Raw genomic sequence first — 15137 nt, 5'->3', positions numbered from 1 at the left:
CCAGTCAGTGTACAGATATCTCCCTGAGAGAGAGGGACTGAGAGACACCACTCAGTGTACAGATATCTCCATGAGAGAGAGGGACTGAGAGACACAGTCAGCGTACAGATATCTCCCTGAGAGAGAGGGACTGAGAGACACCAGTCAGTGTACAGATATCTCCCTGAGAGAGAGGGACTGTGAGAAACCACTCAGTGTACAGATATCTCCCTGAGAGACAGGGACTGAGAGACACCAGTCAGTGTACAGATATCTCCCTGAGAGAGAGGGACTGAGAGACACCACTCAGTGTACAGATATCTCCCTGAGAGACAGGGACTGAGAGACACCAGTCATTGTACAGATATCTCCCTGAGAGAGAGGGACTGAGAGACACCGCTCAGTGTACAGATTTCTCCCTGAGAGACAGGGACTGAGAGACACCAGTCAGTGCACAGATATCTCCCTGAGAGACAGGGGCTGTGAGACACCACTCAGTGTACAGATATCTCCCTGAGAGAGAGGGACTGAGAGACACCACTCAGTGTACAGATATCTCCATGAGAGAGAGGGACTGAGAGACACAGTCAGCGTACAGATATCTCCCTGAGAGAGAGGGACTGAGAGACACCAGTCAGTGTACAGATATCTCCCTGAGAGAGAGGGACTGTGAGACACCACTCAGTGTACAGATATCTCCCTGAGAGACAGGGACTGAGAGACACCAGTCAGTGTACAGATATCTCCCTGAGAGAGAGGGACTGAGAGACACCACTCAGTGTACAGATATCTCCCTGAGAGACAGGGACTGAGAGACACCAGTCATTGTACAGATATCTCCCTGAGAGAGAGGGACTGAGAGACACCGCTCAGTGTACAGATTTCTCCCTGAGAGACAGGGACTGAGAGACACCAGTCAGTGCACAGATATCTCCCTGAGAGACAGGGGCTGTGAGACACCACTCAGTGTACAGATATCTCCCTGAGAGAGAGGAACTGAGAGACACCAGTCAGTGTACAGATATCTCCCTGAGAGAGAGGGACTGAGAGACACCGGTCAGTGTACATATATGTCCCTGAGAGACAGGGACTGAGAGACACCACTCAGTGGACAGATACCTCCCTGAGAGAGAGGGACTGAGAGACACCAGTCAGTGTACAGATATCTCCCTGAGAGAGAGGGACTGAGAGACACCACTCAGTGCACAGATATCTCCCTGAGGGACAGGGACTGAGAGACACCAGTCAGAGTACAGATATCTGCCTAAGAGAGAGGGACTGAGAGACACCATTCAGTGTACAGATATCTCCCTGAGAGACAGGAACTGAGAGACACCAGTCAGTGTACAGATGTCTCCCTGAGAGAGAGGGACTGTGAGACACCACTCAGTGTACAGATATCTCCCTGAGAGACAGGGACTGAGAGACACCAGTCAGTGTACAGATATCTCCCTGAGAGAGAGGGACTGAGAGACACCACTCAGTGTACAGATATCTCCCTGAGAGACAGGGACTGAGAGACACCAGTCACTGTACAAATATCTCCCTGAGAGAGAGGGACTGAGAGACACCACTCAGTGTACATAAAGCTTCCTGAGAGACAGGGACTGAGAGACACCAGTCAGTGTACAGATATCTCCCTGAGAGACACCACTCAGTGTACATAAAGCTCCCTGAGAGAAAGAGACTGAGAGACACCACTCGGTGTATAGATATCTCCCTGACAGACAGGGACTGAGAGACACCAGACAATGTACAGATATCTCCCTGAGAGACAGGGGCTGTGAGACACCACTCAGTGTACAGATATCTCCCTGAGAGAGAGGGACTGAGAGACACCAGTCAGTGTACAGATATCTCCCTGAGAGAGAGGGACTGTGAGAAACCACTCAGTGTACAGATATCTCCCTGAGAGAGAGGGACTGAGAGACACCAGTCAGTGTACAGATATCTCCCTGAGAGAGAGGGACTGAGAGACACCACTCAGTGTACAGATATCTCCCTGAGAGACAGGGACTGAGAGACACCAGTCATTGTACAGATATCTCCCTGAGAGAGAGGGACTGAGAGACACCGCTCAGTGTACAGATTTCTCCCTGAGAGACAGGGACTGAGAGACACCAGTCAGTGCACAGATATCTCCCTGAGAGACAGGGGCTGTGAGACACCACTCAGTGTACAGATATCTCCCTGAGAGAGAGGGACTGAGAGACACCACTCAGTGTACAGATATCTCCATGAGAGAGAGGGACTGAGAGACACAGTCAGCGTACAGATATCTCCCTGAGAGAGAGGGACTGAGAGACACCAGTCAGTGTACAGATATCTCCCTGAGAGAGAGGGACTGTGAGACACCACTCAGTGTACAGATATCTCCCTGAGAGACAGGGACTGAGAGACACCAGTCCGTGTACAGATATCTCCCTGAGAGAGAGGGACTGAGAGACACCACTCAGTGTACAGATATCTCCCTGAGAGACAGGGACTGAGAGACACCAGTCATTGTACAGATATCTCCCTGAGAGAGAGGGACTGAGAGACACCGCTCAGTGTACAGATTTCTCCCTGAGAGACAGGGACTGAGAGACACCAGTCAGTGCACAGATATCTCCCTGAGAGACAGGGGCTGTGAGACACCACTCAGTGTACAGATATCTCCCTGAGAGAGAGGAACTGAGAGACACCAGTCAGTGTACAGATATCTCCCTGAGAGAGAGGGACTGAGAGACACCGGTCAGTGTACATATATGTCCCTGAGAGACAGGGACTGAGAGACACCACTCAGTGGACAGATACCTCCCTGAGAGAGAGGGACTGAGAGACACCAGTCAGTGTACAGATATCTCCCTGAGAGAGAGGGACTGAGAGACACCACTCAGTGCACAGATATCTCCCTGAGGGACAGGGACTGAGAGACACCAGTCAGAGTACAGATATCTGCCTAAGAGAGAGGGACTGAGAGACACCATTCAGTGTACAGATATCTCCCTGAGAGACAGGAACTGAGAGACACCAGTCAGTGTACAGATGTCTCCCTGAGAGAGAGGGACTGTGAGACACCACTCAGTGTACAGATATCTCCCTGAGAGACAGGGACTGAGAGACACCAGTAAGTGTACAGATATCTCCCTGAGAGAGAGGGACTGAGAGACACCACTCAGTGTACAGATATCTCCCTGAGAGACAGGGACTGAGAGACACCAGTCACTGTACAAATATCTCCCTGAGAGAGAGGGACTGAGAGACACCACTCAGTGTACATAAAGCTTCCTGAGAGACAGGGACTGAGAGACACCAGTCAGTGTACAGATATCTCCCTGAGAGACACCACTCAGTGTACATAAAGCTCCCTGAGAGAAAGAGACTGAGAGACACCACTCGGTGTATAGATATCTCCCTGACAGACAGGGACTGAGAGACACCAGACAATGTACAGATATCTCCCTGAGAGACAGGGGCTGTGAGACACCACTCAGTGTACAGATATCTCCCTGAGAGAGAGGGACTGAGAGACACCAGTCAGTGTCCAGATATCTCCCTGAGAGAGAGGGACTGAGAGACACCAGTCAGTGTACATATATCTCCCTGAGAGACAGGGACTGAGAGACACCACTCAGTGTACAGATATCTCCCTGAGAGAGAGGGACTGAGAGACACCACTCAGTGTACAGATATCTCCCTGAGAGAGAGGGACTGAGAGACACCAGTCAGTGTACAGATATCTCCCTGAGAGAGAGCGACTGAGAGACACCACTCAGTGTACAGATATCTCCCTCAGAGACAGGGACTGAGAGACACCAGTCAGTGTACAGATATCTCCCTGAGAGACAGGGACTGAGAGACACCAGTCAGTGTACAGATTTCTCCCTGAGAGAGAGGGACTGAGAGACACCACTCAGTGTACAGATATCTCCATGAGAGAGAGGGACTGAGAGACACAGTCAGCGTACAGATATCTCCCTGAGAGAGAGGGACTGAGAGACACCAGTCAGTGTACAGATATCTCCCTGAGAGAGAGGGACTGTGAGACACCACTCAGTGTACAGATATCTCCCTGAGAGACAGGGACTGAGAGACACCAGTCAGTGTACAGATATCTCCCTGAGAGAGAGGGACTGAGAGACACCACTCAGTGTACAGATATCTCCCTGAGAGACAGGGACTGAGAGACACCAGTCATTGTACAGATATCTCCCTGAGAGAGAGGGACTGAGAGACACCGCTCAGTGTACAGATTTCTCCCTGAGAGACAGGGACTGAGAGACACCAGTCAGTGCACAGATATCTCCCTGAGAGACAGGGGCTGTGAGACACCACTCAGTGTACAGATATCTCCCTGAGAGAGAGGGACTGAGAGACACCAGTCAGTGTACAGATATCTCCCTGAGAGAGAGGGACTGAGAGACACCGGTCAGTGTACAGATATCTCCCTGAGAGAGAGGGACTGTGAGACACCACTCAGTGTACAGATATCTCCCTGAGAGAGAGGGACTGAGAGACACCAGTCAGTGTACAGATATCTCCCTGAGAGAGAGGGACTGAGAGACACCACTCAGTGTACAGATATCTCCCTGAGAGACAGGGACTGAGAGACACCAGTCATTGTACAGATATCTCCCTGAGAGAGAGGGACTGAGAGACACCGCTCAGTGTACAGATTTCTCCCTGAGTGACAGGGACTGAGAGACACCAGTCAGTGCACAGATATCACCCTGAGAGACAGGGGCTTTGAGACACCACTCAGTGTACAGATATCTCCCTGAGAGAGAGGGACTGAGAGACACCAGTCAGTGTACAGATATCTCCCTGAGAGAGAGGGACTGAGAGATACCGGTCAGTGTACATATATGTCCCTGAGAGACAGGGACTGAGAGACACCACTCAGTGGACAGATACCTCCCTGAGAGAGAGGGACTGAGAGACACCAGTCAGTGTACAGATATCTCCCTGAGAGAGAGGGACTGAGAGACACCACTCAGTGCACAGATATCTCCCTGAGAGACAGGGACTGAGAGACACCAGTCAGAGTACAGATATCTGCCTGAGAGAGAGGGACTGAGAGACACCACTCAGTGTACAGATACCTCCCTGAGAGACAAGGACTGAGAGAAACCAGTCAGTATACATATATCTCCCTGAGAGACAGGGACTGAGAGACACCACTCAGTGTACAGATACCTCCCTGAGAGAGGGACTGAGAGACACCAGTCAGTGTACATATATCTCCCTGAGACTCAGGGACTGAGAGACACCAGTCAGTGTACAGATATCTCCCTGAGAGAGAGGGACTGAGGGACACCACTCAGTGTACAGATATCTCCCTGAGAGAGAGGGACTGAGAGACACTAGTCAGCGTTCAGATATCTCCCTGAGAGAGAGGGACTGAGAGACACCAGTCAGTGTACAGATATCTCCCTGACAGACAGGGACTGAGAGACACCACTCAGTGTATAGATATCTCCCTGAGAGACACCAGTCAGTGTACAGATATCTCCCTGAGAGAGAGGGACTGAGAGACACCACTCAGTGTACAGATATCTCCCTGAGAGACAGGGACTGAGAGACACCAGTCAGTGTACAGATGTCTCCCTGAGAGAGAGGGACTGTGAGACACCAGTCAGTGTACAGATATCTCCCTGAGAGACAGGGACTGAGAGACACCAGTCAGTGTACAGATATCTCCCTGAGAGACAGGGACTGAGAGACACCACTCAGTGTACAGATATCTCCCTGAGAGACAGGGACTGAGAGACACCAGTCACTGTACAAATATCTCCCTGTGAGAGAGGGACTGAGAGAAACCACTCAGTGTACATAAAGCTCCCTGAGAGACAGGGACTGAGAGACACCAGTCAGTGTACAGATATCTCCCTGAGAGACACCACTCAGTGTACATAAAGCTCCCTGAGAGACAGGGACTGAGAGACACCACTCGGTGTATAGATATCTCCCTGACAGACAGGGACTGAGAGACACCAGACAGTGTACAGATATCTCCCTGAGAGAGAGGGACTGAGAGACACCAGTCAGTGTCCAGATATCTCCCTGAGAGAGAGGGACTGAGAGACACCAGTCAGTGTACATATATCTCCCTGAGAGACAGGGACTGAGAGACACCACTCAGTGTACAGATATCTCCCTGAGAGAGAGGGACTGAGAGACACCACTCAGTGTACAGATATCTCCCTGAGAGAGAGGGACTGAGAGACACCAGTCAGTGTACAGATATCTCCCTGAGAGAGAGCGACTGAGATACACCACTCAGTGTACAGATATCTCCCTCAGAGACAGGGACTGAGAGACACCAGTCAGTGTACAGATATCTCCCTGAGAGACAGGGACTGAGAGACACCAGTCAGTGTACAGATATCTCCCTGAGAGAGAGGGACTGAGAGACACCACTCAGTGTACAGATATCTCCATGAGAGAGAGGGACTGAGAGACACAGTCAGCGTACAGATATCTCCCTGAGAGAGAGGGACTGAGAGACACCAGTCAGTGTACAGATATCTCCCTGAGAGAGAGGGACTGTGAGACACCACTCAGTGTACAGATATCTCCCTGAGAGACAGGGACTGAGAGACACCAGTCAGTGTACAGATATCTCCCTGAGAGACAGGGACTGAGAGACACCGGTCAGTGTACATATATGTCCCTGAGAGACAGGGACTGAGAGACACCACTCAGTGGACAGATACCTCCCTGAGAGAGAGGGACTGAGAGACACCAGTCAGTGCACAGATGTCTCCCTGAGGGACAGGGACTGAGAGACACCAGTCAGAGTACAGATATCTGCCTAAGAGAGAGGGACTGAGAGACACCATTCAGTGTACAGATATCTCCCTGAGAGACAGGAACTGAGAGACACCAGTCAGTGTACAGATGTCTCCCTGAGAGAGAGGGACTGTGAGACACCACTCAGTGTACAGATAGCTCCCTGAGAGACAGGGACTGAGAGACACCAGTCAGTGTACAGATATCTCCCTGAGAGACAGGGACTGAGAGACACCAGTCACTGTACAAATATCTCCCTGAGAGAGAGGGACTGAGAGACACCACTCAGTGTACATAAAGCTTCCTGAGAGACAGGGACTGAGAGACACCAGTCAGTGTACAGATATCTCCCTGAGAGACACCACTCAGTGTACATAAAGCTCCCTGAGAGAAAGAGACTGAGAGACACCACTCGGTGTATAGATATCTCCCTGACAGACAGGGACTGAGAGACACCAGACAATGTACAGATATCTCCCTGAGAGACAGGGGCTGTGAGACACCACTCAGTGTACAGATATCTCCCTGAGAGAGAGGGACTGAGAGACACCAGTCAGTGTCCAGATATCTCCCTGAGAGAGAGGGACTGAGAGACACCAGTCAGTGTACATATATCTCCCTGAGAGAGAGCGACTGAGAGACACCACTCAGTGTACAGATATCTCCCTGAGAGAGAGGGACTGAGAGACACCACTCAGTGTACAGATATCTCCCTGAGAGAGAGGGACTGAGAGACACCAGTCAGTGTACAGATATCTCCCTGAGAGAGAGCGACTGAGAGACACCACTCAGTGTACAGATATCTCCCTCAGAGACAGGGACTGAGAGACACCAGTCAGTGTACAGATATCTCCCTGAGAGACAGGGACTGAGAGACACCAGTCAGTGTACAGATATCTCCCTGAGAGAGAGGGACTGAGAGACACCACTCAGTGTACAGATATCTCCATGAGAGAGAGGGACTGAGAGACACAGTCAGCGTACAGATATCTCCCTGAGAGAGAGGGACTGAGAGACACCAGTCAGTGTACAGATATCTCCCTGAGAGAGAGGGACTGAGAGACACCGGTCAGTGTACAGATATCTCCCTGAGAGAGAGGGACTGTGAGACACCACTCAGTGTACAGATATCTCCCTCAGAGACAGGGACTGAGAGACACCAGTCAGTGTACAGATATCTCCCTGAGAGACAGGGACTGAGAGACACCAGTCAGTGTACAGATATCTCCCTGAGAGAGAGGGACTGAGAGACACCACTCAGTGTACAGATATCTCCATGAGAGAGAGGGACTGAGAGACACAGTCAGCGTACAGATATCTCCCTGAGAGAGAGGGACTGAGAGACACCACTCAGTGTACAGATATCTCCCTGAGAGACAGGGACTGAGAGACACCAGTCAGTGTACAAATATCTCCCTGAGAGAGAGGGACTGAGAGACACCACTCAGTGTACAGATTTCTCCCTGAGAGACAGGGACTGAGAGACACCAGTCAGTGCACAGATATCTCCCTGAGAGACAGGGGCTGTGAGACACCACTCAGTGTACAGATATCTCCCTGAGAGAGAGGGACTGAGAGACACCAGTCAGTGTACAGATATCTCCCTGAGAGAGAGGGACTGAGAGACACCGGTCAGTGTACAGATATCTCCCTGAGAGAGAGGGACTGTGAGACACCACTCAGTGTACAGATATCTCCCTGAGAGACAGGGACTGAGAGACACCAGTCAGTGTACAGATATCTCCCTGAGAGAGAGGGACTGAGAGACACCACTCAGTGTACAGATATCTCCCTGAGAGACAGGGACTGAGAGACACCAGTCATTGTACAGATATCTCCCTGAGAGAGAGGGACTGAGAGACACCGCTCAGTGTACAGATTTCTCCCTGAGAGACAGGGACTGAGAGACACCAGTCAGTGCACAGATATCTCCCTGAGAGACAGGGGCTGTGAGACACCACTCAGTGTACAGATATCTCCCTGAGAGAGAGGGACTGAGAGACACCAGTCAGTGTACAGATATCTCCCTGAGAGAGAGGGACTGAGAGACACCGGTCAGTGTACATATATGTCCCTGAGAGACAGGGACTGAGAGACACCACTCAGTGGACAGATACCTCCCTGAGAGAGAGGGACTGAGAGATACCAGTCAGTGTACAGATATCTCCCTGAGAGAGAGGGACTGAGAGACACCACTCAGTGCACAGATATCTCCCTGAGAGACAGGGACTGAGAGACACCAGTCAGAGTACAGATATCTGCCTGAGAGAGAGGGACTGAGAGACACCATTCAGTGTACAGATATCTCCCTGAGAGACAGGAACTGAGAGACACCACTCAGTGTACAGATATCTCCCTGAGAGAGAGGGACTGAGAGACACCACTCAGTGTACAGATACCTCCCTGAGAGACAAGGACTGAGAGACACCAGTCAGTGTACATATATCTCCCTGAGAGACAGGGACTGAGAGACACCACTCAGTGTACAGATACCTCCCTGAGAGAGGGACTGAGAGACACCAGTCAGTGTACATATATCTCCCTGAGACACAGGGACTGAGAGACACCAGTCAGAGTACAGATATCTCCCTGAGAGAGAGGGACTGAGGGACACCACTCAGTGTACAGATATCTCCCTGAGAGAGAGGGACTGAGAGACACTAGTCAGCGTTCAGATATCTCCCTGAGAGAGAGGGACTGAGAGACACCAGTCAGTGTAAAGATATCTCCCTGACAGACAGGGACTGAGAGACACCACTCAGTGTATAGATATCTCCCTGAGAGACAGGGACTGAGAGACACCAGTCAGTGTACAGATATCTCCCTGAGAGAGAGGGACTGAGAGACACCACTCAGTGTACAGATATCTCCCTGAGAGACAGGGACTGAGAGACACCAGTCAGTGTACAGATGTCTCCCTGAGAGAGAGGGACTGTGAGACACCAGTCAGTGTACAGATATCTCCCTGAGAGACAGGGACTGAGAGACACCAGTCAGTGTACAGATATCTCCCTGAGAGACAGGGACTGAGAGACACCACTCAGTGTACAGATATCTCCCTGAGAGACAGGGACTGAGAGACACCAGTCACTGTACAAATATCTCCCTGAGAGAGAGGGACTGAGAGACACCACTCAGTGTACATAAAGCTCCCTGAGAGACAGGGACTGAGAGACACCAGTCAGTGTACAGATATCTCCCTGAGAGACACCACTCAGTGTACATAAAGCTCCCTGAGAGACAGGGACTGAGAGACACCACTCGGTGTATAGATATCTCCCTGACAGACAGGGACTGAGAGACACCAGACAGTGTACAGATATCTCCCTGAGAGAGAGGGACTGAGAGACACCAGTCAGTGTCCAGATATCTCCCTGAGAGAGAGGGACTGAGAGACACCAGTCAGTGTACATATATCTCCCTGAGAGACAGGGACTGAGAGACACCACTCAGTGTACAGATATCTCCCTGAGAGAGAGGGACTGAGAGACACCACTCAGTGTACAGATATCTCCCTGAGAGGGAGGGACTGAGAGACACCAGTCAGTGTACAGATATCTCCCTGAGAGAGAGCGACTGAGAGACACGACTCAGTGTACAGATATCTCCCTCAGAGACAGGGACTGAGAGACACCAGTCAGTGTACAGATATCTCCCTGAGAGACAGGGACTGAGAGACACCAGTCAGTGTACAGATATCTCCCTGAGAGAGAGGGACTGAGAGACACCACTCAGTGTACAGATATCTCCATGAGAGAGAGGGACTGAGAGACACAGTCAGCGTACAGATATCTCCCTGAGAGAGAGGGACTGAGAGACCCCAGTCAGTGTACAGATATCTCCCTGAGAGAGAGGGACTGTGATACACCACTGAGTGTACAGATATCTCCCTGAGAGACAGGGACTGAGAGACACCAGTCAGTGTACAGATATCTCCCTGAGAGACAGGGACTGAGAGACACCGGTCAGTGTACATATATGTCCCTGAGAGACAGGGACTGAGAGACACCACTCAGTGGACAGATACCTCCCTGAGAGAGAGGGACTGAGAGACACCATTCAGTGTACAGATATCTCCCTGAGAGAGAGGGACTGAGAGACACCACTCAGTGCACAGATATCTCCCTGAGGGACAGGGACTGAGAGACACCAGTCAGAGTACAGATATCTGCCTAAGAGAGAGGGACTGAGAGACACCATTCAGTGTACAGATATCTCCCTGAGAGACAGGAACTGAGAGACACCAGTCAGTGTACAGATGTCTCCCTGAGAGAGAGGGACTGTGAGACACCACTCAGTGTACAGATATCTCCCTGAGAGACAGGGACTGAGAGACACCAGTCAGTGTACAGATATCTCCCTGAGAGAGAGGGACTGAGAGACACCACTCAGTGTACAGATATCTCCCTGAGAGACAGGGACTGAGAGACACCAGTCACTGTACAAATATCTCCCTGAGAGAGAGGGACTGAGAGACACCACTCAGTGTACATAAAGCTTCCTGAGAGACAGGGACTGAGAGACACCAGTCAGTGTACAGATATCTCCCTGAGAGACACCACTCAGTGTACATAAAGCTCCCTGAGAGAAAGAGACTGAGACACACCACTCGGTGTATAGATATCTCCCTGACAGACAGGGACTGAGAGACACCAGACAATGTACAGATATCTCCCTGAGAGACAGGGGCTGTGAGACACCACTCAGTGTACAGATATCTCCCTGAGAGAGAGGGACTGAGAGACACCAGTCAGTGTCCAGATATCTCCCTGAGAGAGAGGGACTGAGAGACACCAGTCAGTGTACATATATCTCCCTGAGAGACAGGGACTGAGAGACACCACTCAGTGTACAGATATCTCCCTGAGAGAGAGGGACTGAGAGACACCACTCAGTGTACAGATATCTCCCTGAGAGAGAGGGACTGAGAGACACCAGTCAGTGTACAGATATCTCCCTGAGAGAGAGCGACTGAGAGACACCACTCAGTGTACAGATATCTCCCTCAGAGACAGGGACTGAGAGACACCAGTCAGTGTACAGATATCTCCCTGAGAGACAGGGACTGAGAGACACCAGTCAGTGTACAGATATCTCCCTGAGAGAGAGGGACTGAGAGACACCACTCAGTGTACAGATATCTCCATGAGAGAGAGGGACTGAGAGAAACAGTCAGCGTACAGATATCTCCCTGAGAGAGAGGGACTGAGAGACACCAGTCAGTGTACAGATATCTCCCTGAGAGAGAGGGACTGTGAGACACAACTCAGTGTACAGATATCTCCCTGAGAGACAGGGACTGAGAGACACCAGTCAGTGTACAGATATCTCCCTGAGAGAGAGGGACTGAGAGACACCACTCAGTGTACAGATATCTCCCTGAGAGACAGGGACTGAGAGACACCAGTCATTGTACAGATATCTCCCTGAGAGAGAGGGACTGAGAGACACCGCTCAGTGTACAGATTTCTCCCTGAGAGACAGGGACTGAGAGACACCAGTCAGTGCACAGATATCTCCCTGAGAGACAGGGGCTGTGAGACACCACTCAGTGTACAGATATCTCCCTGAGAGAGAGGGACTGAGAGACACCAGTCAGTGTACAGATATCTCCCTGAGAGAGAGGGACTGAGAGACACCGGTCAGTGTACATATATGTCCCTGAGAGACAGGGACTGAGAGACACCACTCAGTGGACAGATGCCTCCCTGAAAGAGAGGGACTGAGAGACACCAGTCAGTGTACAGATATCTCCCTGAGAGAGAGGGACTGAGAGACACCACTCAGTGCACAGATATCTCCCTGAGAGACAGGGACTGAGAGACACCAGTCAGAGTACAGATATCTGCCTGAGAGAGAGGGACTGAGAGACACCATTCAGTGTACAGATATCTCCCTGAGAGACAGGAACTGAGAGACACCACTCAGTGTACAGATATCTCCCTGAGAGAGAGGGACTGAGAGACACCACTCAGTGTACAGATACCTCCCTGAGAGACAAGGACTGAGAGACACCAGTCAGTGTACATATATCTCCCTGAGAGACAGGGACTGAGAGACACCACTCAGTGTACAGATACCTCCCTGAGAGAGGGACTGAGAGACACCAGTCAGTGTACATATATCTCCCTGAGACACAGGGACTGAGAGACACCAGTCAGTGTACAGATATCTCCCTGAGAGAGAGGGACTGAGAGACACCACTCAGTGTACAGATATCTCCCTGAGAGAGAGGGACTGAGAGACACTAGTCAGCGTTCAGATATCTCCCTGAGAGAGAGGGACTGAGAGACACCAGTCAGTGTACAGATATCTCCCTGACAGACAGGGACTGAGAGACACCACTCAGTGTATAGATATCTCCCTGAGAGACAGGGACTGAGAGACACCAGTCAGTGTACAGATATCTCCCTGAGAGAGAGGGACTGAGAGACACCACTCAGTGTACAGATATCTCCCTGAGAGACAGGGACTGAGAGACACCAGTCAGTGTGCAGATGTCTCCCTGAGAGAGAGGGACTGTGAGACACCAGTCAGTGTACAGATATCTCCCTGAGAGACAGGGACTGAGAGACACCAGTCAGTGTACAGATATCTCCCTGAGAGACAGGGACTGAGAGACACCACTCAGTGTACAGATATCTCCCTGAGAGACAGGGACTGAGAGACACCAGTCACTGTACAAATATCTCGCTGAGAGAGAGGGACTGAGAGACACCACTCAGTGTACATAAAGCTCCCTGAGAGACAGGGACTGAGAGACACCAGTCAGTGTACAGATATCTCCCTGAGAGACACCACTCAGTGTACATAAAGCTCGCTGAGAGACAGGGACTGAGATACACCACTCGGTGTATAGATATCTCCCTGACAGACAGGGACTGAGAGACACCAGACAGTGTACAGATATCTCCCTGAGAGAGAGGGACTGAGAGACACCAGTCAGTGTCCAGATATCTCCCTGAGAGAGAGGGACTGAGAGACACCAGTCAGTGTACATATATCTCCCTGAGAGAGAGGGACTGAGAGACACCACTCAGTGTACAGATATCTCCCTGAGAGAGAGGGACTGAGAGACACCACTCAGTGTACAGATATCTCCCTGAGAGAGAGGGACTGAGAGACACCAGTCAGTGTACAGATATCTCCCTGAGAGAGAGCGACTGAGAGACACCACTCAGTGTACAGATATCTCCGTCAGAGACAGGGACTGAGAGACACCAGTCAGTGTACAGATATCTCCCTGAGAGACAGGGACTGAGAGACACCAGTCAGTGTACAGATATCTCCCTGAGAGAGAGGGACTGAGAGACACCACTCAGTGTACAGATATCTCCATGAGAGAGAGGGACTGAGAGACACAGTCAGCGTACAGATATCTCCCTGAGAGAGAGGGACTGAGAGACACCAGTCAGTGTACAGATATCTCCCTGAGAGAGAGGGTCTGTGAGACACCACTCAGTGTACAGATATCTCCCTGAGAGACAGGGACTGAGAGACACCAGTCAGTGTACAGATATCTCCCTGAGAGACAGGGACTGAGAGACACCACTCAGTGTACAGATATCTCCCTGAGAGACAGGGACTGAGAGACACCAGTCATTGTACATATATCTCCCTGAGAGACAGGGACTGAGAGACACCACTCAGTGTACAGATATCTCCCTGAGAGACAGGGACTGAGAGACACCAGTCATTGTACATATATCTCCCTGAGAGACAGGGACTGAGAGACACCAGTCAGTGTACAGATATCTCCCTGAGAGAGAGGGACTGAGAGACACCGCTCAGTGTACAGATTTCTCCCTGAGAGACAGGGACTGAGAGACACCCGTCAGTGCACAGATATCTCCCTGAGAGACAGGGCTGTGAGACACCACTCAGTGTACAGATATCTCCCTGAGAGAGAGGGACTGAGAGACACCAGTCAGTGTACAGATATCTCCCTGAGAGAGAGGGACTGAGAGACACCGGTCAGTGTACATATATGTCCCTGAGAGACAGGGACTGAGAGACACGACTCAGTGGACAGATACCTCCCTGAGAGAGAGGGACTGAGAGACACCAGTCAGTGTACAGATATCTCCCTGAGAGAGAGGGACTGAGAGTCACCACTCAGTGCACAGATATCTCCCTGAGAGACAGGGACTGAGAGACACCAGTCAGAGTACAGATATCTGCCTGAGAGAGAGGGACTGAGAGACACCATTCAGTGTACAGATATCTCCCTGAGAGACAGGAACTGAGAGACACCACTCAGTGTACAGATATCTCCCTGAGAGAGAGGGACTGAGAGACACCAGTCAGTGTACAGATACCTCCCTGAGAGAGAGGGACTGTGAGACACCACTCAGTGTACAGATACCTCCCTGAGAGACAAGGAC

This window comes from Heterodontus francisci, chromosome 33 (genome assembly GCF_036365525.1).
Source record: "Heterodontus francisci isolate sHetFra1 chromosome 33, sHetFra1.hap1, whole genome shotgun sequence".
NCBI lineage: Eukaryota > Metazoa > Chordata > Chondrichthyes > Heterodontiformes > Heterodontidae > Heterodontus > Heterodontus francisci.
The sequence above is the reverse complement of the archived record's forward strand: the minus strand, read 5'-3'. Positions refer to the sequence as shown.